We start from the raw sequence: 24,352 nt of genomic DNA, 5'->3' as shown, positions 1-24,352 counted from the left end.
GGAAACATATGTTCCTGCTTAATATCACTGTACAATGCCAAAATCAAGCAAAGCATCGTGCATTCAGTTTGGACATATTCAAATGTATCTTTTCCTATCTAGAAGAAAAGCAACATTTTTATTTTTTAATAACAAATGAGTGAACTAAGCATGTAACTTAACTTAAAGTACAAGCTGAAATTTAAACAAAGTGATAGGATGAAATTTAAAAAACGCCTGAACAGGGACTTGAACCCTGGACTCTCAGATTAAAAGTCTGATGCTCTACCGACTGAGATACCCAGGCCCTCTCCAGAAAAAAGTTTGTACATTTTTTAAGATTCTCTTCCTATTCATCGATCTGTACCCTAAGATATGCTGCTTTCTTTATGTCACTGTGCAAACTCAAAATCAAAGTCAACACTGTCTGCCAGCACAATGAGGTGTCAGGTTACATCTCTTTTTTAACTCTATGCATAGGAAAATGGGAAAGAGCAGTGTTGAGCACTCAGCCCAGTGAAAAGCTATCAGACTTGTGCAGTTACAAGCAGGTGGAGCTGCAACATCAAGCAATTGATTTAGCTTTCTCCAAAGCTGAATTCACATACGTACAGCTCAGTACTGATGTTTATTGTCTTTCATAATGTTGATGCCACATGTGCTACAGAGAAAAGTAGAACTCACTTTGGTTCTGCTTGCTTTTTATGGGAAACATATGTTCCTGCTTAATATCACTGTACAATGCCATAATCAAGCAAAGCATCGTGCATTCAGTTTGGACATATTCAAATGTATCTTTTCCTATCTAGAAGAAAAGCAACATTTTTATTTTTTAATAACAAATGAGTGAACTAAGCATGTAACTTAACTGAAAGCACAAGCTGAAATTTAAACAAAGTGATAGGATGAAATTTAAAAGACGCCTGAACAGGGACTTGAACCCTGGACCCTCAGATTAAAGTCTGATGCTCTAACAACTGAGCTACCCAGGCCCTCTCCAGAAAAAAGTTTGTACATTTTTTAAGATTCTCTTCCTATTCATCGATCTGTACCCTAAGATATGCTGCTTTCTTTATGTCACTGTGCAAACTCAAAATCAAAGTCAACACTGCCAGCACAATGAGGTGTCAGGTTACATCTCTTTTTTAACTCTATGCATAGGAAAATGGGAAAGAGCAGTGTTGAGCACTCAGCCCAGTGAAAAGCTATCAGACTTGTGCAGTTACAAGCAGGTGGAGCTGCAACATCAAGCAATTGATTTAGCTTTCTCCAAAGCTGAATTCACATACGTACAGCTCAGTACTGATGTTTATTGTCTTTCATAATGTTGATGCCACATGTGCTACAGAGAAAAGTAGAACTCACTTTGGTTCTGCTTGCTTTTTATGGGAAACATATGTTCCTGCTTAATATCACTGTACAATGCCATAATCAAGCAAAGCATTGTGCATTCAGTTTGGACATATTCAAATGTATCTTTTCCTATCTAGAAGAAAAGCAACATTTTTATTTTTTAATAACAAATGAGTGAACTAAGCATGTAACTTAACTTAAAGCACAAGCTGAAATTTAAACAAAGTGATAGGATGAAATTTAAAAGACGCCTGAACAGGGACTTGAACCCTGGACCCTCAGATTAAAAGTCTGATGCTCTACCGACTGAGCTACCCAGGCCCTCTCCAGAAAAATTTTTGTACATTTTTTTCCCTATTCATCGACCTGTACCCTAAGATATGCTGCTTTCTTTATGTCACTGTGCAAACTCAAAATCAAAGTCAACACTGTCTGCCAGCACAATGAGGTGTCAGGTTACATCTCTTTTTTAACTCTATGCATAGGAAAATGGGAAAGAGCAGTGTTGAGCACTCAGCCCAGTGAAAAGCTATCAGACTTGTGCAGTTACAAGCAGGTGGAGCTGCAACATCAAGCAATTGATTTAGCTTTCTCCAAAGCTGAATTCACATACGTACAGCTCAGTACTGATGTTTATTGTCTTTCATAATGTTGATGCCACATGTGCTACAGAGAAAAGTAGAACTCACTTTGGTTCTGCTTGCTTTTTATGGGAAACATATGTTCCTGCTTAATATCACTGTACAATGCCATAATCAAGCAAAGCATTGTGCATTCAGTTTGGACATATTCAAATGTATCTTTTCCTATCTAGAAGAAAAGCAACATTTTTATTTTTTAATAACAAATGAGTGAACTAAGCATGTAACTTAACTTAAAGCACAAGCTGAAATTTAAACAAAGTGATAGGATGAAATTTAAAAGACGCCTGAACAGGGACTTGAACCCTGGACCCTCAGATTAAAAGTCTGATGCTCTACCGACTGAGCTACCCAGGCCCTCTCCAGAAAAAAGTTTGTACATTTTTTTCCCTATTCATCGACCTGTACCCTAAGATATGCTGCTTTCTTTATGTCACTGTGCAAACTCAAAATCAAAGTCAACACTGTCTGCCAGCACAATGAGGTGTCAGGTTACATCTCTTTTTTAACTCTATGCATAGGAAAATGGGAAAGAGCAGTGTTGAGCACTCAGCCCAGTGAAAAGCTATCAGACTTGTGCAGTTACAAGCAGGTGGAGCTGCAACATCAAGCAATTGATTTAGCTTTCTCCAAAGCTGAATTCACATACGTACAGCTCAGTACTGATGTTTATTGTCTTTCATAATGTTGATGCCACATGTGCTACAGAGAAAAGTAGAACTCACTTTGGTTCTGCTTGCTTTTTATGGGAAACATATGTTCCTGCTTAATATCACTGTACAATGCCATAATCAAGCAAAGCATTGTGCATTCAGTTTGGACATATTCAAATGTATCTTTTCCTATCTAGAAGAAAAGCAACATTTTTATTTTTTAATAACAAATGAGTGAACTAAGCATGTAACTTAACTTAAAGCACAAGCTGAAATTTAAACAAAGTGATAGGATGAAATTTAAAAGACGCCTGAACAGGGACTTGAACCCTGGACCCTCAGATTAAAAGTCTGATGCTCTACCGACTGAGCTACCCAGGCCCTCTCCAGAAAAAAGTTTGTACATTTTTTTCCCTATTCATCGACCTGTACCCTAAGATATGCTGCTTTCTTTATGTCACTGTGCAAACTCAAAATCAAAGTCAACACTGTCTGCCAGCACAATGAGGTGTCAGGTTACATCTCTTTTTTAACTCTATGCATAGGAAAATGGGAAAGAGCAGTGTTGAGCACTCAGCCCAGTGAAAAGCTATCAGACTTGTGCAGTTACAAGCAGGTGGAGCTGCAACATCAAGCAATTGATTTAGCTTTCTCCAAAGCTGAATTCACATACGTACAGCTCAGTACTGATGTTTATTGTCTTTCATAATGTTGATGCCACATGTGCTACAGAGAAAAGTAGAACTCACTTTGGTTCTGCTTGCTTTTTATGGGAAACATATGTTCCTGCTTAATATCACTGTACAATGCAAAAATCAAGCAAAGCATCGTGCATTCAGTTTGGACATAATCAAATGTATCTTTTCCTATCTAGAAGAAAAGCCACAATTTTTTTTTTTTTAATAACAAATGAGTGAACTAAGCATGTAACTTAACTTAAAGCACAAGCTGAAATTTAAATAAAGTGATAGGATGAAATTTGAAAGACGCCTGAACAGGGACTTGAACCCTGGACCCTCAGATTAAAAGTCTGATGCTCTACCGACTGAGCTACCCAGGCCCTCTCCAGAAAAAAGTTTGTACATTTTTTAAGATTCTCTTCCTATTCATCGACCTGTACCCTAAGATATGCTGCTTTCTTTATGTCACTGTGCAAACTCAAAATCAAAGTCAACACTGTCTGCCAGCACAATGAGGTGTCAGGTTACATCTCTTTTTTAACTCTATGCATAGGAAAATGGGAAAGAGCAGTGTTGAGCACTCAGCCCAGTGAAAAGCTATCAGACTTGTGCAGTTACAAGCAGGTGGAGCTGCAACATAAAGCAATTGATTTAGCTTTCTCCAAAGCTGAATTCACATACGTACAGCTCAGTACTGATGTTTATTGTCTTTCATAATGTTGATGCCACATGTGCTACAGAGAAAAGTAGAACTCACTTTGGTTCTGCTTGCTTTTTATGGGAAACATATGTTCCTGCTTAATATCACTGTACAATGCCAAAATCAAGCAAAGCATCGTGCATTCAGTTTGGACATATTCAAATGTATCTTTTCCTATCTAGAAGAAAAGCAACATTTTTATTTTTTAATAACAAATGAGTGAACTAAGCATGTAACTTAACTTAAAGTACAAGCTGAAATTTAAACAAAGTGATAGGATGAAATTTAAAAAACGCCTGAACAGGGACTTGAACCCTGGACTCTCAGATTAAAAGTCTGATGCTCTACCGACTGAGATACCCAGGCCCTCTCCAGAAAAAAGTTTGTACATTTTTTAAGATTCTCTTCCTATTCATCGATCTGTACCCTAAGATATGCTGCTTTCTTTATGTCACTGTGCAAACTCAAAATCAAAGTCAACACTGTCTGCCAGCACAATGAGGTGTCAGGTTACATCTCTTTTTTAACTCTATGCATAGGAAAATGGGAAAGAGCAGTGTTGAGCACTCAGCCCAGTGAAAAGCTATCAGACTTGTGCAGTTACAAGCAGGTGGAGCTGCAACATCAAGCAATTGATTTAGCTTTCTCCAAAGCTGAATTCACATACGTACAGCTCAGTACTGATGTTTATTGTCTTTCATAATGTTGATGCCACATGTGCTACAGAGAAAAGTAGAACTCACTTTGGTTCTGCTTGCTTTTTATGGGAAACATATGTTCCTGCTTAATATCACTGTACAATGCCAAAATCAAGCAAAGCATCGTGCATTCAGTTTGGACATATTCAAATGTATCTTTTCCTATCTAGAAGAAAAGCAACATTTTTATTTTTTAATAACAAATGAGTGAACTAAGCATGTAACTTAACTTAAAGTACAAGCTGAAATTTAAACAAAGTGATAGGATGAAATTTAAAAAACGCCTGAACAGGGACTTGAACCCTGGACTCTCAGATTAAAAGTCTGATGCTCTACCGACTGAGATACCCAGGCCCTCTCCAGAAAAAAGTTTGTACATTTTTTAAGATTCTCTTCCTATTCATCGATCTGTACCCTAAGATATGCTGCTTTCTTTATGTCACTGTGCAAACTCAAAATCAAAGTCAACACTGTCTGCCAGCACAATGAGGTGTTTAGCTTTCTCCAAAGCTGAATTCACATACGTACAGCTCAGTACTGATGTTTATTGTCTTTCATAATGTTGATGCCACATGTGCTACAGAGAAAAGTAGAACTCACTTTGGTTCTGCTTGCTTTTTATGGGAAACATATGTTCCTGCTTAATATCACTGTACTATGCCATAATCAAGCAAAGCATCGTGCATTCAGTTTGGACATAATCAAATGTATCTTTTCCTATCTAGAAGAAAAGCCACAATTTTTTTTTTAATAACAAATGAGTGAACTAAGCATGTAACTTAACTTAAAGCACAAGCTGAAATTTAAACAAAGTGATAGGATGAAATTTGAAAGATGCCTGAACAGGGACTTGAACCCTGGACCCTCAGATTAAAAGTCTGATGCTCTACCGACTGAGCTACCCAGGCCCTCTCCAGAAAAAAGTTTGTACATTTTTTAAGATTCTCTTCCTATTCATCGACCTGTACCCTGAGATATGCTGCTTTCTTTATGTCACTGTGCAAACTCAAAATCAAAGTCAACACTGTCTGCCAGCACAATGAGGTGTCAGGTTACATCTCTTTTTTAACTCTATGCATAGGAAAATGGGAAAGAGCAGTGTTGAGCACTCAGCCCAGTGAAAAGCTATCAGACTTGTGCAGTTACAAGCAGGTGGAGCTGCAACATCAAGCAATTGATTTAGCTTTCTCCAAAGCTGAATTCACATACGTACAGCTCAGTACTGATGTTTATTGTCTTTCATAATGTTGATGCCACATGTGCTACAGAGAAAAGTAGAACTCACTTTGGTTCTGCTTGCTTTTTATGGGAAACATATGTTCCTGCTTAATATCACTGTACAATGCCAAAATCAAGCAAAGCATCGTGCATTCAGTTTGGACATATTCAAATGTATCTTTTCCTATCTAGAAGAAAAGCAACATTTTTATTTTTTAATAACAAATGAGTGAACTAAGCATGTAACTTAACTTAAAGTACAAGCTGAAATTTAAACAAAGTGATAGGATGAAATTTAAAAAACGCCTGAACAGGGACTTGAACCCTGGATTCTCAGATTAAAAGTCTGATGCTCTACCGACTGAGATACCCAGGCCCTCTCCAGAAAAAAGTTTGTACATTTTTTAAGATTCTCTTCCTATTCATCGATCTGTACCCTAAGATATGCTGCTTTCTTTATGTCACTGTGCAAACTCAAAATCAAAGTCAACACTGTCTGCCAGCACAATGAGGTGTCAGGTTACATCTCTTTTTTAACTCTATGCATAGGAAAATGGGAAAGAGCAGTGTTGAGCACTCAGCCCAGTGAAAAGCTATCAGACTTGTGCAGTTACAAGCAGGTGGAGCTGCAACATCAAGCAATTGATTTAGCTTTCTCCAAAGCTGAATTCACATACGTACAGCTCAGTACTGATGTTTATTGTCTTTCATAATGTTGATGCCACATGTGCTACAGAGAAAAGTAGAACTCACTTTGGTTCTGCTTGCTTTTTATGGGAAACATATGTTCCTGCTTAATATCACTGTACAATGCCATAATCAAGCAAAGCATCGTGCATTCAGTTTGGACATATTCAAATGTATCTTTTCCTATCTAGAAGAAAAGCAACATTTTTATTTTTTAATAACAAATGAGTGAACTAAGCATGTAACTTAACTGAAAGCACAAGCTGAAATTTAAACAAAGTGATAGGATGAAATTTAAAAGACGCCTGAACAGGGACTTGAACCCTGGACCCTCAGATTAAAGTCTGATGCTCTAACAACAGAGCTACCCAGGCCCTCTCCAGAAAAAAGTTTGTACATTTTTTAAGATTCTCTTCCTATTCATCGATCTGTACCCTAAGATATGCTGCTTTCTTTATGTCACTGTGCAAACTCAAAATCAAAGTCAACACTGCCAGCACAATGAGGTGTCAGGTTACATCTCTTTTTTAACTCTATGCATAGGAAAATGGGAAAGAGCAGTGTTGAGCACTCAGCCCAGTGAAAAGCTATCAGACTTGTGCAGTTACAAGCAGGTGGAGCTGCAACATCAAGCAATTGATTTAGCTTTCTCCAAAGCTGAATTCACATACGTACAGCTCAGTACTGATGTTTATTGTCTTTCATAATGTTGATGCCACATGTGCTACAGAGAAAAGTAGAACTCACTTTGGTTCTGCTTGCTTTTTATGGGAAACATATGTTCCTGCTTAATATCACTGTACAATGCCATAATCAAGCAAAGCATTGTGCATTCAGTTTGGACATATTCAAATGTATCTTTTCCTATCTAGAAGAAAAGCAACATTTTTATTTTTTAATAACAAATGAGTGAACTAAGCATGTAACTTAACTTAAAGCACAAGCTGAAATTTAAACAAAGTGATAGGATGAAATTTAAAAGACGCCTGAACAGGGACTTGAACCCTGGACCCTCAGATTAAAAGCCTGATGCTCTACCGACTGAGCTACCCAGGCCCTCTCCAGAAAAAAGTTTGTACATTTTTTAAGATTCTCTTCCTATTCATCGATCTGTACCCTAAGATATGCTGCTTTCTTTATGTCACTGTGCAAACTCAAAATCAAAGTCAACACTGCCAGCACAATGAGGTGTCAGGTTACATCTCTTTTTTAACTCTATGGATAGGAAAATGGGAAAGAGCAGTGTTGAGCACTCAGCCCAGTGAAAAGCTATCAGACTTGTGCAGTTACAAGCAGGTGGAGCTGCAACATCAAGCAATTGATTTAGCTTTCTCCAAAGCTGAATTCACATACGTACAGCTCAGTACTGATGTTTATTGTCTTTCATAATGTTGATGCCACATGTGCTACAGAGAAAAGTAGAACTCACTTTGGTTCTGCTTGCTTTTTATGGGAAACATATGTTCCTGCTTAATATCACTGTACAATGCCATAATCAAGCAAAGCATTGTGCATTCAGTTTGGACATATTCAAATGTATCTTTTCCTATCTAGAAGAAAAGCAACATTTTTATTTTTTAATAACAAATGAGTGAACTAAGCATGTAACTTAACTTAAAGCACAAGCTGAAATTTAAACAAAGTGATAGGATGAAATTTAAAAGACGCCTGAACAGGGACTTGAACCCTGGACCCTCAGATTAAAAGTCTGATGCTCTACCGACTGAGCTACCCAGGCCCTCTCCAGAAAAAAGTTTGTACATTTTTTAAGATTCTCTTCCTATTCATCGACCTGTACCCTAAGATATGCTGCTTTCTTTATGTCACTGTGCAAACTCAAAATCAAAGTCAACACTGTCTGCCAGCACAATGAGGTGTCAGGTTACATCTCTTTTTTAACTCTATGCATAGGAAAATGGGAAAGAGCAGTGTTGAGCACTCAGCCCAGTGAAAAGCTATCAGACTTGTGCAGTTACAAGCAGGTGGAGCTGCAACATCAAGCAATTGATTTAGCTTTCTCCAAAGCTGAATTCACATACGTACAGCTCAGTACTGATGTTTATTGTCTTTCATAATGTTGATGCCACATGTGCTACAGAGAAAAGTAGAACTCACTTTGGTTCTGCTTGCTTTTTATGGGAAACATATGTTCCTGCTTAATATCACTGTACAATGCCAAAATCAAGCAAAGCATCGTGCATTCAGTTTGGACATATTCAAATGTATCTTTTCCTATCTAGAAGAAAAGCAACATTTTTATTTTTTAATAACAAATGAGTGAACTAAGCATGTAACTTAACTTAAAGTACAAGCTGAAATTTAAACAAAGTGATAGGATGAAATTTAAAAAACGCCTGAACAGGGACTTGAACCCTGGACTCTCAGATTAAAAGTCTGATGCTCTACCGACTGAGATACCCAGGCCCTCTCCAGAAAAAAGTTTGTACATTTTTTAAGATTCTCTTCCTATTCATCGATCTGTACCCTAAGATATGCTGCTTTCTTTATGTCACTGTGCAAACTCAAAATCAAAGTCAACACTGTCTGCCAGCACAATGAGGTGTCAGGTTACATCTCTTTTTTAACTCTATGCATAGGAAAATGGGAAAGAGCAGTGTTGAGCACTCAGCCCAGTGAAAAGCTATCAGACTTGTGCAGTTACAAGCAGGTGGAGCTGCAACATCAAGCAATTGATTTAGCTTTCTCCAAAGCTGAATTCACATACGTACAGCTCAGTACTGATGTTTATTGTCTTTCATAATGTTGATGCCACATGTGCTACAGAGAAAAGTAGAACTCACTTTGGTTCTGCTTGCTTTTTATGGGAAACATATGTTCCTGCTTAATATCACTGTACAATGCCATAATCAAGCAAAGCATCGTGCATTCAGTTTGGACATATTCAAATGTATCTTTTCCTATCTAGAAGAAAAGCAACATTTTTATTTTTTAATAACAAATGAGTGAACTAAGCATGTAACTTAACTGAAAGCACAAGCTGAAATTTAAACAAAGTGATAGGATGAAATTTAAAAGACGCCTGAACAGGGACTTGAACCCTGGACCCTCAGATTAAAGTCTGATGCTCTAACAACTGAGCTACCCAGGCCCTCTCCAGAAAAAAGTTTGTACATTTTTTAAGATTCTCTTCCTATTCATCGATCTGTACCCTAAGATATGCTGCTTTCTTTATGTCACTGTGCAAACTCAAAATCAAAGTCAACACTGCCAGCACAATGAGGTGTCAGGTTACATCTCTTTTTTAACTCTATGCATAGGAAAATGGGAAAGAGCAGTGTTGAGCACTCAGCCCAGTGAAAAGCTATCAGACTTGTGCAGTTACAAGCAGGTGGAGCTGCAACATCAAGCAATTGATTTAGCTTTCTCCAAAGCTGAATTCACATTCGTACAGCTCAGTACTGATGTTTATTGTCTTTCATAATGTTGATGCCACATGTGCTACAGAGAAAAGTAGAACTCACTTTGGTTCTGCTTGCTTTTTATGGGAAACATATGTTCCTGCTTAATATCACTGTACAATGCCATAATCAAGCAAAGCATCGTGCATTCAGTTTGGACATATTCAAATGTATCTTTTCCTATCTAGAAGAAAAGCAACATTTTTATTTTTTAATAACAAATGAGTGAACTAAGCATGTAACTTAACTGAAAGCACAAGCTGAAATTTAAACAAAGTGATAGGATGAAATTTAAAAGACGCCTGAACAGGGACTTGAACCCTGGACCCTCAGATTAAAGTCTGATGCTCTAACAACTGAGCTACCCAGGCCCTCTCCAGAAAAAAGTTTGTACATTTTTTAAGATTCTCTTCCTATTCATCGATCTGTACCCTAAGATATGCTGCTTTCTTTATGTCACTGTGCAAACTCAAAATCAAAGTCAACACTGCCAGCACAATGAGGTGTCAGGTTACATCTCTTTTTTAACTCTATGCATAGGAAAATGGGAAAGAGCAGTGTTGAGCACTCAGCCCAGTGAAAAGCTATCAGACTTGTGCAGTTACAAGCAGGTGGAGCTGCAACATCAAGCAATTGATTTAGCTTTCTCCAAAGCTGAATTCACATACGTACAGCTCAGTACTGATGTTTATTGTCTTTCATAATGTTGATGCCACATGTGCTACAGAGAAAAGTAGAACTCACTTTGGTTCTGCTTGCTTTTTATGGGAAACATATGTTCCTGCTTAATATCACTGTACAATGCCATAATCAAGCAAAGCATTGTGCATTCAGTTTGGACATATTCAAATGTATCTTTTCCTATCTAGAAGAAAAGCAACATTTTTATTTTTTAATAACAAATGAGTGAACTAAGCATGTAACTTAACTTAAAGCACAAGCTGAAATTTAAACAAAGTGATAGGATGAAATTTAAAAGACGCCTGAACAGGGACTTGAACCCTGGACCCTCAGATTAAAAGCCTGATGCTCTACCGACTGAGCTACCCAGGCCCTCTCCAGAAAAAAGTTTGTACATTTTTTAAGATTCTCTTCCTATTCATCGATCTGTACCCTAAGATATGCTGCTTTCTTTATGTCACTGTGCAAACTCAAAATCAAAGTCAACACTGCCAGCACAATGAGGTGTCAGGTTACATCTCTTTTTTAACTCTATGGATAGGAAAATGGGAAAGAGCAGTGTTGAGCACTCAGCCCAGTGAAAAGCTATCAGACTTGTGCAGTTACAAGCAGGTGGAGCTGCAACATCAAGCAATTGATTTAGCTTTCTCCAAAGCTGAATTCACATACGTACAGCTCAGTACTGATGTTTATTGTCTTTCATAATGTTGATGCCACATGTGCTACAGAGAAAAGTAGAACTCACTTTGGTTCTGCTTGCTTTTTATGGGAAACATATGTTCCTGCTTAATATCACTGTACAATGCCATAATCAAGCAAAGCATTGTGCATTCAGTTTGGACATATTCAAATGTATCTTTTCCTATCTAGAAGAAAAGCAACATTTTTATTTTTTAATAACAAATGAGTGAACTAAGCATGTAACTTAACTTAAAGCACAAGCTGAAATTTAAACAAAGTGATAGGATGAAATTTAAAAGACGCCTGAACAGGGACTTGAACCCTGGACCCTCAGATTAAAAGTCTGATGCTCTACCGACTGAGCTACCCAGGCCCTCTCCAGAAAAAAGTTTGTACATTTTTTAAGATTCTCTTCCTATTCATCGACCTGTACCCTAAGATATGCTGCTTTCTTTATGTCACTGTGCAAACTCAAAATCAAAGTCAACACTGTCTGCCAGCACAATGAGGTGTCAGGTTACATCTCTTTTTTAACTCTATGCATAGGAAAATGGGAAAGAGCAGTGTTGAGCACTCAGCCCAGTGAAAAGCTATCAGACTTGTGCAGTTACAAGCAGGTGGAGCTGCAACATCAAGCAATTGATTTAGCTTTCTCCAAAGCTGAATTCACATACGTACAGCTCAGTACTGATGTTTATTGTCTTTCATAATGTTGATGCCACATGTGCTACAGAGAAAAGTAGAACTCACTTTGGTTCTGCTTGCTTTTTATGGGAAACATATGTTCCTGCTTAATATCACTGTACAATGCCAAAATCAAGCAAAGCATCGTGCATTCAGTTTGGACATATTCAAATGTATCTTTTCCTATCTAGAAGAAAAGCAACATTTTTATTTTTTAATAACAAATGAGTGAACTAAGCATGTAACTTAACTTAAAGTACAAGCTGAAATTTAAACAAAGTGATAGGATGAAATTTAAAAAACGCCTGAACAGGGACTTGAACCCTGGACTCTCAGATTAAAAGTCTGATGCTCTACCGACTGAGATACCCAGGCCCTCTCCAGAAAAAAGTTTGTACATTTTTTAAGATTCTCTTCCTATTCATCGATCTGTACCCTAAGATATGCTGCTTTCTTTATGTCACTGTGCAAACTCAAAATCAAAGTCAACACTGTCTGCCAGCACAATGAGGTGTCAGGTTACATCTCTTTTTTAACTCTATGCATAGGAAAATGGGAAAGAGCAGTGTTGAGCACTCAGCCCAGTGAAAAGCTATCAGACTTGTGCAGTTACAAGCAGGTGGAGCTGCAACATCAAGCAATTGATTTAGCTTTCTCCAAAGCTGAATTCACATACGTACAGCTCAGTACTGATGTTTATTGTCTTTCATAATGTTGATGCCACATGTGCTACAGAGAAAAGTAGAACTCACTTTGGTTCTGCTTGCTTTTTATGGGAAACATATGTTCCTGCTTAATATCACTGTACAATGCCATAATCAAGCAAAGCATCGTGCATTCAGTTTGGACATATTCAAATGTATCTTTTCCTATCTAGAAGAAAAGCAACATTTTTATTTTTTAATAACAAATGAGTGAACTAAGCATGTAACTTAACTGAAAGCACAAGCTGAAATTTAAACAAAGTGATAGGATGAAATTTAAAAGACGCCTGAACAGGGACTTGAACCCTGGACTCTCAGATTAAAAGTCTGATGCTCTACCGACTGAGATACCCAGGCCCTCTCCAGAAAAAAGTTTGTACATTTTTTAAGATTCTCTTCCTATTCATCGATCTGTACCCTAAGATATGCTGCTTTCTTTATGTCACTGTGCAAACTCAAAATCAAAGTCAACACTGTCTGCCAGCACAATGAGGTGTCAGGTTACATCTCTTTTTTAACTCTATGCATAGGAAAATGGGAAAGAGCAGTGTTGAGCACTCAGCCCAGTGAAAAGCTATCAGACTTGTGCAGTTACAAGCAGGTGGAGCTGCAACATCAAGCAATTGATTTAGCTTTCTCCAAAGCTGAATTCACATACGTACAGCTCAGTACTGATGTTTATTGTCTTTCATAATGTTGATGCCACATGTGCTACAGAGAAAAGTAGAACTCACTTTGGTTCTGCTTGCTTTTTATGGGAAACATATGTTCCTGCTTAATATCACTGTACAATGCCATAATCAAGCAAAGCATCGTGCATTCAGTTTGGACATATTCAAATGTATCTTTTCCTATCTAGAAGAAAAGCAACATTTTTATTTTTTAATAACAAATGAGTGAACTAAGCATGTAACTTAACTTAAAGCACAAGCTGAAATTTAAACAAAGTGATAGGATGAAATTTAAAAGACGCCTGAACAGGGACTTGAACCCTGGACCCTCAGATTAAAGTCTGATGCTCTAACAACTGAGCTACCCAGGACCTCTCCAGAAAAAAGTTTGTACATTTTTTAAGATTCTCTTCCTATTCATCGATCTGTACCCTAAGATATGCTGCTTTCTTTATGTCACTGTGCAAACTCAAAATCAAAGTCAACACTGCCAGCACAATGAGGTGTCAGGTTACATCTCTTTTTTAACTCTATGCATAGGAAAATGGGAAAGAGCAGTGTTGAGCACTCAGCCCAGTGAAAAGCTATCAGACTTGTGCAGTTACAAGCAGGTGGAGCTGCAACATCAAGCAATTGATTTAGCTTTCTCCAAAGCTGAATTCACATACGTACAGCTCAGTACTGATGTTTATTGTCTTTCATAATGTTGATGCCACATGTGCTACAGAGAAAAGTAGAACTCACTTTGGTTCTGCTTGCTTTTTATGGGAAACATATGTTCCTGCTTAATATCACTGTACAATGCCATAATCAAGCAAAGCATTGTGCATTCAGTTTGGACATATTCAAATGTATCTTTTCCTATCTAGAAGAAAAGCAACATTTTTATTTTTTAATAACAAATGAGTGAACTAAGCATGTAACTTAACTTAAAGCACAAGCTGAAATTTAAACAAAGTGATAGGATGAAATTTAAAAGACGCCTGAACAGGGACTTGAACCCTGGACCCTCAGATTAAAAATCTGATGCTCTACCGACTGAGATACCCAGGCCCTCTCCAGAAAAAAGTTTGTACATTTTTTAAGATTCTCTTCCTATTCATCGATCTGTACCCTAAGATATGCTGCTTTCTTTATGTCACTGTGCAAACTCAAAATCAAAGTCAACACTGCCAGCACAATGAGGTGTCAGGTTACATCTCTTTTTTAACTCTATGCATAGGAAAATGGGAAAGAGCAGTGTTGAGCACTCAGCCCAGTGAAAAGCTATCAGACTTGTGCAGATACAAGCAGGTGGAGCTGCAACATCAAGCAATTGATTTAGCTTTCTCCAAAGCTGAATTCACATATGTACAGCTCAGTACTGATGTTTATAGTCTTTCATAATGTTGATGCCACATGTGCTACAGAGAAAAGTAGAACTCACTTTGGTTCTGCTTGCTTTTTATGGGAAACATATGTTCCTGCTTAATATCACTGTACAATGCCAAAATCAAGCAAAGCATCGTGCATTCAGTTTGGACATATTCAAATGTATCTTTTCCTATCTAGAAGAAAAGCAACATTTTTATTTTTTAATAACAAATGAGTGAACTAAGCATGTAACTTAACTTAAAGCACAAGCTGAAATTTAAACAAAGTGATAGGATGAAATTTAAAAGATGCCTGAACAGGGACTTGAACCCTGGACCCTCAGATTAAAAGTCTGATGCTCTACCGACTGAGCTACCCAGGCCCTCTCCAGAAAAAAGTTTGTACATTTTTTAAGATTCTCTTCCTATTCATCGATCTGTACCCTAAGATATGCTGCTTGATTTATGTCACTGTGCAAACTCAAAATCAAAGTCAACACTGCCAGCACAATGAGGTGTCAGGTTACATCTCTTTTTTAACTCTATGGATAGGAAAATGGGAAAGAGCAGTGTTGAGCACTCAGCCCAGTGAAAAGCTATCAGACTTGTGCAGTTACAAGCAGGTGGAGCTGCAACATCAAGCAATTGATTTAGCTTTCTCCAAAGCTGAATTCACATACGTACAGCTCAGTACTGATGTTTATTGTCTTTCATAATGTTGATGCCACATGTGCTACAGAGAAAAGTAGAACTCACTTTGGTTCTGCTTGCTTTTTATGGGAAACATATGTTCCTGCTTAATATCACTGTACAATGCCATAATCAAGCAAAGCATTGTGCATTCAGTTTGGACATATTCAAATGTATCTTTTCCTATCTAGAAGAAAAGCAACATTTTTATTTTTTAATAACAAATGAGTGAACTAAGCATGTAACTTAACTTAAAGCACAAGCTGAAATTTAAACAAAGTGATAGGATGAAATTTAAAAGATGCCTGAACAGGGACTTGAACCCTGGACCCTCAGATTAAAAGTCTGATGCTCTACCGACTGAGCTACCCAGGCCCTCTCCAGAAAAAAGTTTGTACATTTTTTAAGATTCTCTTCCTATTCATCGATCTGTACCCTAAGATATGCTGCTTTCTTTATGTCACTGTGCAAACTCAAAATCAAAGTCAACACTGCCAGCACAATGAGGTGTCAGGTTACATCTCTTTTTTAACTCTATGCATAGGAAAATGGGAAAGAGCAGTGTTGAGCACTCAGCCCAGTGAAAAGCTATCAGACTTGTGCAGTTACAAGCAGGTGGAGCTGCAACATCAAGCAATTGATTTAGCTTTCTCCAAAGCTGAATTCACATACGTACAGCTCAGTACTGATGTTTATTGTCTTTCATAATGTTGATGCCACATGTGCTACAGAGAAAAGTAGAACTCACTTTGGTTCTGCTTGCTTTTTATGGGAAACATATGTTCCTGCTTAATATCACTGTACAATGCCAAAATCAAGCAAAGCATCGTGCATTCAGTTTGGACATATTCAAATGTATCTTTTCCTATCTAGAAGAAAAGCAACATTTTTATTTTTTAATAACAAATGAGTGAACTAAGCATGTAACTTAACTTAAAGCACAAGCTGAAATTTAAACAAAGTGATAGGATGAAATTTAAAAGACGCCTGAACAGGGACTTGAACCCTGGACCCTCAGATTAAAAGTCTGATGCTCTACCGACTGAGATACCCAGGCCCTCTCCAGAAAAAAGTTTGTACATTTTTTAAGATTCTCTTCCTATTCATCGATCTGTACCCTAAGATATGCTGCTTTCTTTATGTCACTGTGCAAACTCAAAATCAAAGTCAACACTGCCAGCACAATGAGGTGTCAGGTTACATCTCTTTTTTAACTCTATGCATAGGAAAATGGGAAAGAGCAGTGTTGAGCACTCAGCCCAGTGAAAAGCTATCAGACTTGTGCAGTTACAAGCAGGTGGAGCTGCAACATCAAGCAATTGATTTAGCTTTCTCCAAAGCTGAATTCACATATGTACAGCTCAGTACTGATGTTTATAGTCTTTCATAATGTTGATGCCACATGTGCTACAGAGAAAAGTAGAACTCACTTTGGTTCTGCTTGCTTTTTATGGGAAACATATGTTCCTGCTTAATATCACTGTACAATGCCAAAATCAAGCAAAGCATCGTGCATTCAGTTTGGACATATTCAAATGTATCTTTTCCTATCTAGAAGAAAAGCAACATTTTTATTTTTTAATAACAAATGAGTGAACTAAGCATGTAACTTAACTTAAAGCACAAGCTGAAATTTAAACAAAGTGATAGGATGAAATTTAAAAGACGCCTGAACAGGGACTTGAACCCTGGACCCTCAGATTAAAAGTCTGATGCTCTACCGACTGAGCTACCCAGGCCCTCTCCAGAAAAAAGTTTGTACATTTTTTAAGATTCTCTTCCTATTCATCGATCTGTACCCTAAGATATGCTGCTTTCTTTATGTCACTGTGCAAACTCAAAATCAAAGTCAACACTGCCAGCACAATGAGGTGTCAGGTTACATCTCTTTTTTAACTCTATGGATAGGAAAATGGGAAAGAGCAGTGTTGAGCACTCAGCCCAGTGAAAAGCTATCAGACTTGTGCAGTTACAAGCAGGTGGAGCTGCAACATCAAGCAATTGATTTAGCTTTCTCCAAAGCTGAATTCACATACGTACAGCTCAGTACTGATGTTTATTGTCTTTCATAATGTTGATGCCACATGTGCTACAGAGAAAAGTAGAACTCACTTTGGTTCTGCTTGCTTTTTATGGGAAACATATGTTCCTGCTTAATATCACTGTACAATGCCAAAATCAAGCAAAGCATCGTGCATTCAGTTTGGACATATTCAAATGTATCTTTTCCTATCTAGAAGAAAAGCAACATTTTTATTTTTTAATAACAAATGAGTGAACTAAGCATGTAACAACTTAAAGCACAAGCTGAAATTTAAACAAAGTGATAGGATGAAATTTAAAAGACGCCTGAACAGGGACTTGAACCCTGGACCCTCAGATTAAAAGTCTGATGCTCTACCGACTGAGCTACCCAGGCCCTCTCCAGAAAAAAGTTTGTACATTTTTTAAGATTCTCTTCCTATTCATCGATCTGTACCCTAAGATATGCTGCTTGATTTATGTCACTGTGCAAACTCAAAATCAAAGTCAACACTGCCAGCACAATGAGGTGTCAGGTTACATCTCTTTTTTAACTCTATGGATAGGAAAATGGGAAAGAGCAGTGTTGAGCACTAAGCCCAGTGAAAAGCTATCAGACTTGTGCAGTTACAAGCAGGTGGAGCTGCAACATCAAGCAATTGATTTAGCTTTCTCCAAAGCTGAATTCACATACGTACAGCTCAGTACTGATGTTTATTGTCTTTCATAATGTTGATGCCACATGTGCTACAGAGAAAAGTAGAACTCACTTTGGTTCTGCTTGCTTTTTATGGGAAACATATGTTCCTGCTTAATATCACTGTACAATGCCATAATCAAGCAAAGCATTGTGCATTCAGTTTGGACATATTCAAATGTATCTTTTCCTATCTAGAAGAAAAGCAACATTTTTATTTTTTAATAACAAATGAGTGAACTAAGCATGTAACTTAACTTAAAGCACAAGCTGAAATTTAAACAAAGTGATAGGATGAAATTTAAAAGATGCCTGAACAGGGACTTGAACCCTGGACCCTCAGATTAAAAGTCTGATGCTCTACCGACTGAGCTACCCAGGCCCTCTCCAGAAAAAAGTTTGTACATTTTTTAAGATTCTCTTCCTATTCATCGATCTGTACCCTAAGATATGCTGCTTTCTTTATGTCACTGTGCAAACTCAAAATCAAAGTCAACACTGCCAGCACAATGAGGTGTCAGGTTACATCTCTTTTTTAACTCTATGCATAGGAAAATGGGAAAGAGCAGTGTTGAGCACTCAGCCCAGTGAAAAGCTATCAGACTTGTGCAGTTACAAGCAGGTGGAGCTGCAACATCAAGCAATTGATTTAGCTTTCTCCAAAGCTGAATTCACATACGTACAGCTCAGTACTGATGTTTATTGTCTTTCATAATGTTGATGCCACATGTGCTACAGAGAAAAGTAGAACTCACTTTGGTTCTGCTTGCTTTTTATGGGAAACATATGTTCCTGCTTAATATCACTGTACAATGCCAAAATCAAGCAAAGCATCGTGCATTCAGTTTGGACATATTCAAATGTATCTTTTCCTATCTAGAAGAAAAGCAACATTTTTATTTTTTAATAACAAATGAGTGAACTAAGCATGTAACTTAACTTAAAGCACAAGCTGAAATTTAAACAAAGTGATAGGATGAAATTTAAAAGACGCCTGAACAGGGACTTGAACCCTGGACCCTCAGATTAAAAGTCTGATGCTCTACCGACTGAGATACCCAGGCCCTCTCCAGAAAAAAGTTTGTACATTTTTTAAGATTCTCTTCCTATTCATCGATCTGTACCCTAAGATATGCTGCTTTCTTTATGTCACTGTGCAAACTCAAAATCAAAGTCAACACTGCCAGCACAATGAGGTGTCAGGTTACATCTCTTTTTTAACTCTATGCATAGGAAAATGGGAAAGAGCAGTGTTGAGCACTCAGCCCAGTGAAAAGCTATCAGACTTGTGCAGTTACAAGCAGGTGGAGCTGCAACATCAAGCAATTGATTTAGCTTTCTCCAAAGCTGAATTCACATATGTACAGCTCAGTACTGATGTTTATAGTCTTTCATAATGTTGATGCCACATGTGCTACAGAGAAAAGTAGAACTCACTTTGGTTCTGCTTGCTTTTTATGGGAAACATATGTTCCTGCTTAATATCACTGTACAATGCCAAAATCAAGCAAAGCATCGTGCATTCAGTTTGGACATATTCAAATGTATCTTTTCCTATCTAGAAGAAAAGCAACATTTTTATTTTTTAATAACAAATGAGTGAACTAAGCATGTAACTTAACTTAAAGCACAAGCTGAAATTTAAACAAAGTGATAGGATGAAATTTAAAAGACGCCTGAACAGGGACTTGAACCCTGGACCCTCAGATTAAAAGTCTGATGCTCTACCGACTGAGCTACCCAGGCCCTCTCCAGAAAAAAGTTTGTACATTTTTTAAGATTCTCTTCCTATTCATCGATCTGTACCCTAAGATATGCTGCTTTCTTTATGTCACTGTGCAAACTCAAAATCAAAGTCAACACTGCCAGCACAATGAGGTGTCAGGTTACATCTCTTTTTTAACTCTATGGATAGGAAAATGGGAAAGAGCAGTGTTGAGCACTCAGCCCAGTGAAAAGCTATCAGACTTGTGCAGTTACAAGCAGGTGGAGCTGCAACATCAAGCAATTGATTTAGCTTTCTCCAAAGCTGAATTCACATACGTACAGCTCAGTACTGATGTTTATTGTCTTTCATAATGTTGATGCCACATGTGCTACAGAGAAAAGTAGAACTCACTTTGGTTCTGCTTGCTTTTTATGGGAAACATATGTTCCTGCTTAATATCACTGTACAATGCCAAAATCAAGCAAAGCATCGTGCATTCAGTTTGGACATATTCAAATGTATCTTTTCCTATCTAGAAGAAAAGCAACATTTTTATTTTTTAATAACAAATGAGTGAACTAAGCATGTAACTTAACTTAAAGCACAAGCTGAAATTTAAACAAAGTGATAGGATGAAATTTAAAAGACGCCTGAACAGGGACTTGAACCCTGGACCCTCAGATTAAAAGTCTGATGCTCTACCGACTGAGCTACCCAGGCCCTCTCCAGAAAAAAGTTTGTACATTTTTTAAGATTCTCTTCCTATTCATCGATCTGTACCCTAAGATATGCTGCTTTCTTTATGTCACTGTGCAAACTCAAAATCAAAGTCAACACTGCCAGCACAATGAGGTGTCAGGTTACATCTCTTTTTTAACTCTATGCATAGGAAAATGGGAAAGAGCAGTGTTGAGCACTCAGCCCAGTGAAAAGCTATCAGACTTGTGCAGTTACAAGCAGGTGGAGCTGCAACATCAAGCAATTGATTTAGCTTTCTCCAAAGCTGAATTCACATACGTACAGCTCAGTACTGATGTTTATTGTCTTTCATAATGTTGATGCCACATGTGCTACAGAGAAAAGTAGAACTCACTTTGGTTCTGCTTGCTTTTTATGGGAAACATATGTTCCTGCTTAATATCACTGTACAATGCCAAAATCAAGCAAAGCATCGTGCATTCAGTTTGGACATATTCAAATGTATCTTTTCCTATCTAGAAGAAAAGCAACATTTTTATTTTTTAATAACAAATGAGTGAACTAAGCATGTAACTTAACTTAAAGCACAAGCTGAAATTTAAACAAAGTGATAGGATGAAATTTAAAAGACGCCTGAACAGGGACTTGAACCCTGGACCCTCAGATTAAAAGTCTGATGCTCTACCGACTGAGATACCCAGGCCCTCTCCAGAAAAAAGTTTGTACATTTTTTAAGATTCTCTTCCTATTCATCGATCTGTACCCTAAGATATGCTGCTTTCTTTATGTCACTGTGCAAACTCAAAATCAAAGTCAACACTGCCAGCACAATGAGGTGTCAGGTTACATCTCTTTTTTAACTCTATGCATAGGAAAATGGGAAAGAGCAGTGTTGAGCACTCAGCCCAGTGAAAAGCTATCAGACTTGTGCAGTTACAAGCAGGTGGAGCTGCAACATCAAGCAATTGATTTAGCTTTCTCCAAAGCTGAATTCACATATGTACAGCTCAGTACTGATGTTTATAGTCTTTCATAATGTTGATGCCACATGTGCTACAGAGAAAAGTAGAACTCACTTTGGTTCTGCTTGCTTTTTATGGGAAACATATGTTCCTGCTTAATATCACTGTACAATGCCAAAATCAAGCAAAGCATCGTGCATTCAGTTTGGACATATTCAAATGTATCTTTTCCTATCTAGAAGAAAAGCAACATTTTTATTTTTTAATAACAAATGAGTGAACTAAGCATGTAACTTAACTTAAAGCACAAGCTGAAATTTAAACAAAGTGATAGGATGAAATTTAAAAGACGCCTGAACAGGGACTTGAACCCTGGACCCTCAGATTAAAAGTCTGATGCTCTACCGACTGAGCTACCCAGGCCCTCTCCAGAAAAAAGTTTGTACATTTTTTAAGATTCTCTTCCTATTCATCGATCTGTACCCTAAGATATGCTGCTTTCTTTATGTCACTGTGCAAACTCAAAATCAAAGTCAACACTGCCAGCACAATGAGGTGTCAGGTTACATCTCTTTTTTAACTCTATGGATAGGAAAATGGGAAAGAGCAGTGTTGAGCACTCAGCCCAGTGAAAAGCTATCAGACTTGTGCAGTTACAAGCAGGTGGAGCTGCAACATCAAGCAATTGATTTAGCTTTCTCCAAAGCTGAATTCACATACGTACAGCTCAGTACTGATGTTTATTGTCTTTCATAATGTTGATGCCACATGTGCTACAGAGAAAAGTAGAACTCACTTTGGTTCTGCTTGCTTTTTATGGGAAACATATGTTCCTGCTTAATATCACTGTACAATGCCAAAATCAAGCAAAGCATCGTGCATTCAGTTTGGACATATTCAAATGTATCTTTTCCTATCTAGAAGAAAAGCAACATTTTTATTTTTTAATAACAAATGAGTGAACTAAGCATGTAACTTAACTTAAAGCACAAGCTGAAATTTAAACAAAGTGATAGGATGAAATTTAAAAGACGCCTGAACAGGGACTTGAACCCTGGACCCTCAGATTAAAAGTCTGATGCTCTACCGACTGAGCTACCCAGGCCCTCTCCAGAAAAAAGTTTGTACATTTTTTAAGATTCTCTTCCTATTCATCGATCTGTACCCTAAGATATGCTGCTTTCTTTATGTCACTGTGCAAACTCAAAATCAAAGTCAACACTGCCAGCACAATGAGGTGTCAGGTTACATCTCTTTTTTAACTCTATGCATAGGAAAATGGGAAAGAGCAGTGTTGAGCACTCAGCCCAGTGAAAAGCTATCAGACTTGTGCAGTTACAAGCAGGTGGAGCTGCAACATCAAGCAATTGATTTAGCTTTCTCCAAAGCTGAATTCACATACGTACAGCTCAGTACTGATGTTTATTGTCTTTCATAATGTTGATGCCACATGTGCTACAGAGAAAAGTAGAACTCACTTTGGTTCTGCTTGCTTTTTATGGGAAACATATGTTCCTGCTTAATATCACTGTACAATGCCAAAATCAAGCAAAGCATCGTGCATTTAGTTTGGACATATTCAAATGTATCTTTTCCTATCTAGAAGAAAAGCAACATTTTTATTTTTTAATAACAAATGAGTGAACTAAGCATGTAACTTAACTTAAAGCACAAGCTGAAATTTAAACAAAGTGATAGGATGAAATTTAAAAGACGCCTGAACAGGGACTTGAACCCTGGACACTCAGATTAAAAGTCTGATGCTCTACCGACTGAGCTACCCAGGCCCTCTCCAGAAAAAAGTTTGTACATTTTTTAAGATTCTCTTCCTATTCATCGACCTGTACCCTAAGATATGCTGCTTTCTTTATGTCACTGTGCAAACTCAAAATCAAAGTCAACACTGTCTGCCAGCACAATGAGGTGTCAGGTTACATCTCTTTTTTAACTCTATGCATAGGAAAATGGGAAAGAGCAGTGTTGAGCACTCAGCCCAGTGAAAAGCTATCAGACTTGTGCAGTTACAAGCAGGTGGAGCTGCAACATCAAGCAATTGATTTAGCTTTCTCCAAAGCTGAATTCACATACGTACAGCTCAGTACTGATGTTTATTGTCTTTCATAATGTTGATGCCACATGTGCTACAGAGAAAAGTAGAACTCACTTTGGTTCTGCTTGCTTTTTATGGGAAACATATGTTCCTGCTTAATATCACTGTACAATGCCAAAATCAAGCAAAGCATCGTGCATTCAGTTTGGACATATTCAAATGTATCTTTTCCTATCTAGAAGAAAAGCAACATTTTTATTTTTTAATAACAAATGAGTGAACTAAGCATGTAACTTAACTTAAAGCACAAGCTGAAATTTAAACAAAGTGATAGGATGAAATTTAAAAGACGCCTGAACAGGGACTTGAACCCTGGACCCTCAGATTAAAAGTCTGATGCTCTACCGACTGAGCTACCCAGGCCCTCTCCAGAAAAAAGTTTGTACATTTTTTAAGATTCTCTTCCTATTCATCGATCTGTACCCTAAGATATGCTGCTTTCTTTATGTCACTGTGCAAACTCAAAATCAAAGTCAACACTGCCAGCACAATGAGGTGTCAGGTTACATCTCTTTTTTAACTCTATGCATAGGAAAATGGGAAAGAGCAGTGTTGAGCACTCAGCCCAGTGAAAAGCTATCAGACTTGTGCAGTTACAAGCAGGTGGAGCTGCAACATCAAGCAATTGATTTAGCTTTCTCCAAAGCTGAATTCACATACGTA

General features: G+C 37.7%; 15 non-coding genes across 15 annotated transcripts; all 15 read right to left on the bottom strand.

Moving 5' to 3' along the window:
• Window positions 1-1,580: 1,580 nt before the first annotated feature.
• TRNAK-UUU (transfer RNA lysine (anticodon UUU)) lies at window positions 1,581-1,653 on the bottom strand. The gene has a single exon. It is a non-coding gene; the product is annotated as a tRNA-Lys (tRNA).
• A 604-nt stretch (window positions 1,654-2,257) lies between these two features.
• Window positions 2,258-2,330, bottom strand: TRNAK-UUU (transfer RNA lysine (anticodon UUU)). The gene has a single exon. It is a non-coding gene; the product is annotated as a tRNA-Lys (tRNA).
• Window positions 2,331-2,934: 604 nt separating this feature from the next.
• TRNAK-UUU (transfer RNA lysine (anticodon UUU)) lies at window positions 2,935-3,007 on the bottom strand. The gene has a single exon. It is a non-coding gene; the product is annotated as a tRNA-Lys (tRNA).
• Window positions 3,008-3,613: 606 nt separating this feature from the next.
• TRNAK-UUU (transfer RNA lysine (anticodon UUU)) lies at window positions 3,614-3,686 on the bottom strand. Its single transcript has one exon. It is a non-coding gene; the product is annotated as a tRNA-Lys (tRNA).
• Window positions 3,687-5,539: 1,853 nt separating this feature from the next.
• Window positions 5,540-5,612, bottom strand: TRNAK-UUU (transfer RNA lysine (anticodon UUU)). The gene has a single exon. It is a non-coding gene; the product is annotated as a tRNA-Lys (tRNA).
• A 2,662-nt stretch (window positions 5,613-8,274) lies between these two features.
• On the bottom strand, window positions 8,275-8,347 carry TRNAK-UUU (transfer RNA lysine (anticodon UUU)). The gene has a single exon. It is a non-coding gene; the product is annotated as a tRNA-Lys (tRNA).
• Window positions 8,348-11,690: 3,343 nt separating this feature from the next.
• On the bottom strand, window positions 11,691-11,763 carry TRNAK-UUU (transfer RNA lysine (anticodon UUU)). Its single transcript has one exon. It is a non-coding gene; the product is annotated as a tRNA-Lys (tRNA).
• A 3,348-nt stretch (window positions 11,764-15,111) lies between these two features.
• On the bottom strand, window positions 15,112-15,184 carry TRNAK-UUU (transfer RNA lysine (anticodon UUU)). The gene has a single exon. It is a non-coding gene; the product is annotated as a tRNA-Lys (tRNA).
• Window positions 15,185-15,793: 609 nt separating this feature from the next.
• TRNAK-UUU (transfer RNA lysine (anticodon UUU)) lies at window positions 15,794-15,866 on the bottom strand. The gene has a single exon. It is a non-coding gene; the product is annotated as a tRNA-Lys (tRNA).
• Window positions 15,867-17,157: 1,291 nt separating this feature from the next.
• Window positions 17,158-17,230, bottom strand: TRNAK-UUU (transfer RNA lysine (anticodon UUU)). Its single transcript has one exon. It is a non-coding gene; the product is annotated as a tRNA-Lys (tRNA).
• A 607-nt stretch (window positions 17,231-17,837) lies between these two features.
• On the bottom strand, window positions 17,838-17,910 carry TRNAK-UUU (transfer RNA lysine (anticodon UUU)). Its single transcript has one exon. It is a non-coding gene; the product is annotated as a tRNA-Lys (tRNA).
• Window positions 17,911-18,519: 609 nt separating this feature from the next.
• Window positions 18,520-18,592, bottom strand: TRNAK-UUU (transfer RNA lysine (anticodon UUU)). Its single transcript has one exon. It is a non-coding gene; the product is annotated as a tRNA-Lys (tRNA).
• A 1,291-nt stretch (window positions 18,593-19,883) lies between these two features.
• Window positions 19,884-19,956, bottom strand: TRNAK-UUU (transfer RNA lysine (anticodon UUU)). The gene has a single exon. It is a non-coding gene; the product is annotated as a tRNA-Lys (tRNA).
• Window positions 19,957-20,565: 609 nt separating this feature from the next.
• TRNAK-UUU (transfer RNA lysine (anticodon UUU)) lies at window positions 20,566-20,638 on the bottom strand. Its single transcript has one exon. It is a non-coding gene; the product is annotated as a tRNA-Lys (tRNA).
• A 1,291-nt stretch (window positions 20,639-21,929) lies between these two features.
• On the bottom strand, window positions 21,930-22,002 carry TRNAK-UUU (transfer RNA lysine (anticodon UUU)). Its single transcript has one exon. It is a non-coding gene; the product is annotated as a tRNA-Lys (tRNA).
• Window positions 22,003-24,352: the final 2,350 nt, after the last annotated feature.

This window comes from Ranitomeya variabilis, chromosome 1 (assembly GCF_051348905.1).
Source record: "Ranitomeya variabilis isolate aRanVar5 chromosome 1, aRanVar5.hap1, whole genome shotgun sequence".
NCBI lineage: Eukaryota > Metazoa > Chordata > Amphibia > Anura > Dendrobatidae > Ranitomeya > Ranitomeya variabilis.
The sequence above is the reverse complement of the archived record's forward strand: the minus strand, read 5'-3'. Positions and strand labels throughout refer to the sequence as shown.